Source organism: Octodon degus, unplaced genomic scaffold (genome assembly GCF_000260255.1).
Source record: "Octodon degus isolate 3935 unplaced genomic scaffold, OctDeg1.0 scaffold00517, whole genome shotgun sequence".
In the NCBI taxonomy this organism is placed as follows: domain Eukaryota; kingdom Metazoa; phylum Chordata; class Mammalia; order Rodentia; family Octodontidae; genus Octodon; species Octodon degus.
This window is the reverse complement of record NW_004525093.1, coordinates 162,990-166,588: the sequence shown is the minus strand read 5'-3', so window position 1 is coordinate 166,588 and position 3,599 is coordinate 162,990. Positions and strand designations below refer to the sequence as shown.

General features: G+C 42.0%; 1 pseudogene; it reads left to right on the top strand.

Annotated features, from left to right (window-relative positions):
- Positions 1-203: 203 nt before the first annotated feature.
- LOC101579450 lies at positions 204-1,675 on the top strand (annotated as a pseudogene).
- Positions 1,676-3,599: the final 1,924 nt, after the last annotated feature.

Below are 3,599 nucleotides of genomic sequence, written 5' to 3'. Positions count from 1 at the left end.
TCACTGAACTATCTGTCAAATTCCAATTCTTCATATAAATTGAAGAAACAACTCCATAATAATACAGAAAATAAAAGATGTTCAAATAATCCAAATTGTTTTTAATGAATAATATTGGGGAATTTAACTGGCAAACTTATTGTAAAATACAATATTTCAAAGAGTTTGATATTTGTGAAAGTAGGAGATGTAAATTCTGTAAGTTTTGAATCGAAGTAGAAGGAAAGAGTATTACATACATCGGTCTCTGGGCAGCGCTGGTCGGAAGCCAGGAGCCGTGCTCCCACGGGAGTTGGGCAAGGAGTGCCCGCGCCTCCGCGGCGCCGTGGGCCCCCTCCCTGGGCCTCTTGAAGAAGGAGCTTTAGCGACCCCAGGCTTCCCGGGCGCCCCCTCCCTTCGCCATTTTTCCTGCCACCGCTGCTCCCCCCTTGCGCCCTCCTCTCTGCCCATGGAGCCTTGGTCCCCGCTGTGGCTCGAGGGGCCTGGCACCCCAGAAATGCGGAGCCCACCAGCAAGCTACGCAGTCCCCGAGGGCAGCCCAAAGCCAGCGGGCAGCAGGCTGCGCTTGCTCAGTGGCTTCGTGCCCCTCTTGCATCAGGTGGCCGGCGCATGTACGGGAAGGACAAAGTGGGAATACTGCTACATCCAGATGGCAGTGTTGAAACAGTTACAGCCACCTCCGATGGGCCCACGAGAGCTGGAATGTTATAATACGGTTTATGCTGCTGATTGTAGGGATGGTATTCTTCTACAATTACAAAAACGTTTGCCAAAATATTGTGGTATCTGGTCACCACCCACTGCACCAAATGATTTATACCTAAAGCTGAAAGGTTTTACCCATAAACTGACTAAGCCTTGTATAATGGATGTAAAGATGGGGCAAAAGAGCTATGGTCCTTTTGCCTCATCTGAAAAGATTCAGCAGCAGGTCAGCAAGTACCCATTAATAGAAGAGACTGGATTCTTGGCAGGAGGGTTTATCATGTTCATTCTGACAGCTATGAAACCAGCGCTTTGGAAGAGCCTTAACAAAAGAAACTATAAAGGTAGAGTCTCCAAGCTTTTTCATAATGGCTGCTGCTTAAAAAGAGAAACTATTGCTGCCAGTATTCAGAAGTTTGAGAAAATTCTGCAGTGATTTGAAAGCCAGAAGCAGCTTAACTTTTAAAGCAAATTAATTACTATTTGTTTATGAACATTCATCTCAGCCAGATACTACAAAATGAAACGACAAAACTTTGGTAGAAAAATTCTTGTCCAAAGGACCACTGTCAGACCCAGAAGTACTGGAATATAGTCATAACTTTCACATGCCAAGTTCCACAGTGAATGGAAAAATAGAGTCTTCAGTAGGCAAGAACTTGTCCAAGGTGTTTGCTCGTCACAGAAAATGTACTCAAGAAAGCATCACAGTCAGACTTCCTTGAAAGGTGAAAACTCGGAGCAGAACAGCAGATAGAAAAGAGTGTCGCAGGAGCACCTCAAGGGCGATGCGCTGTCCAGGCTGGAGAGCATCATTTACCATCTTCCCACTGGTTGCCAAGAGGCTGCAGAAGTCAAAGTGCGAATGATTGATTTTGCTCACGGATTCCCTAGCAACACAGTGGATGAGGGATGTGTTTACGTGTTAAAGAATTTAATTACTGTACTTCAAAGCATTTTAGACAATTGAATCTTCTGCTGTCTTTTTAAGGAGTGGGCCAGTTCTACTGAAGAGCAGCAGCCATTATCTCTGCATCTGTAATTCCATGTAAGTAATTTGTATTGTGAGTTGATGTTTTATTGCTCTTTATACTTTTTGTAGAAAGATGATCTTTGTTATACTCTTATTCAGGAATACTAATTTGTTCATTAGAAAACTATGAAGAATAAAGAAACAGGAATGTTAAGCAGGGACTGTGGTGGTACATGGCTTCAACAGCTGTTTGGTCCAAGCAAAACACAAACCATCATTCAGTCACAAGGGTTTATTTCACTTTCTGTAGCCAATTTATCATGAAATCACTGTCCACCCAATGGTGACAATGAGCCATATCTTACCTATTACATTATTAAACACCTTCAAAAATCTAGAAAGCACAGGTTGTGCCCTTAGTATTGATAGTATTATTACAACTGGAGAAAAAATGATTCTGATATATGCACATGTTCAATTGATTTTCAAGAACTGTGAAGACAAGCCAAAGGGAAAAGTAAAGGTGTTTTCAACAAACTGTACTGATCACGGAGATGTATCCATCGGTGGTGCCTGACCCAGGTGTTTATTATTGTTGAGGACTGTTGCATTAATCTGTGATTGGAGAGGAATAAGTAAATGAATATTTCTGAGGAAAGACTTTATTTCTTCCACTCTTTTTTATTGGAGACGCTCACTCATGGGTTCATTTTGAGATCTTTGCGTGTGCACGTATGATCATTTTAGTTCTCTCTCTGCTCCTGACTCCCTCTGCAGGTTGCACGTGTGGGGAGCTCCTGCATTACACTTTGTGCTCAGAGTCACATTTGTTGACAGTGCTATACTCCTTCCTATCATTCCCTTTTTCTTGCCTAAAGAGAGGTTTTTAGTAGGCAAAAGAAAGGAAACCTCTCTTTACTTTCTTGTAATTTTTTTAGATTCTTCATATTAGACTATTTGACACTTGTCTTTCCTTATCTCGCTTATTTCACTTAAAATCATGGCCTCTAGCCCATCCACTTTCCTGAAAATGACAGAAAGTCCTTCTTCCTTAGGACCCAGTAGTGCTCCGTAACCTCTGCAGCACCACCTTTGCTTTCATCCTGCAGGGACTCATGCCGGTTCTTTATCTGGACTCCTGTGAGCTGTGCTGCAGTCCACACGGGTATGCCCACAGCCCATAGTGTGCTCTTTGGTGCATTCAGGCATACGCCATGGAGCAGTATTGCTGGGTCCAGTGCTAGCTTTACTTTTATTTCTTAGGAACCTCCATGCTGATTTCCAGAGTGGCTGTATTAATTTGTAGTCTCAGCAAGGACCACGCATCCTCTCCAGCCTTCATTGCTGTTTGTATTCTTAGCGATCTACATTCCACTTGCATGAGGTGCAGTCTCTACACTTTTTATTTACACTTCTTTTTTAGTCAAAGACTGAACATTTTTTCATATTCCTAGTTAGTCACTTACACTTCTGCCTTCAAGAGGTATCTGTTGAATTATTTTTCCTCATTTATTTGTGGATCTATATGATTTTTAGATGTTAAGCTCTTAAGTTCTTTATATATTGTAGCTATAAATCTTGTGTTGGAAGAGTAGGTGATGAGGATTTCCTTTCATTCTGTAGGTGCTATCATCACTCTGTTAGTTACCTTTATTGTGCAGAAATTTTACAATTTTTAGTTCTATTTGTTGACTCTGCTATTATGTTCAGTGCTGTTAGTGTCTTATTTGGGAAGCTGTTGTTGTCCCTTTGGCTCCAAACATTTTTCCTGTTTTCTGTGAGCACTTTTAACATGTGAGACCTAGAGGCAGGCATAGAATTTGACCTTTGTACAGCTGAGAGATGCAGATCTAACTTCAGTCTTCTGCAAGAGGACACCGAGTTTCCCAGGAGGACTTGTTAAAGAGACTGCATTTTGTTC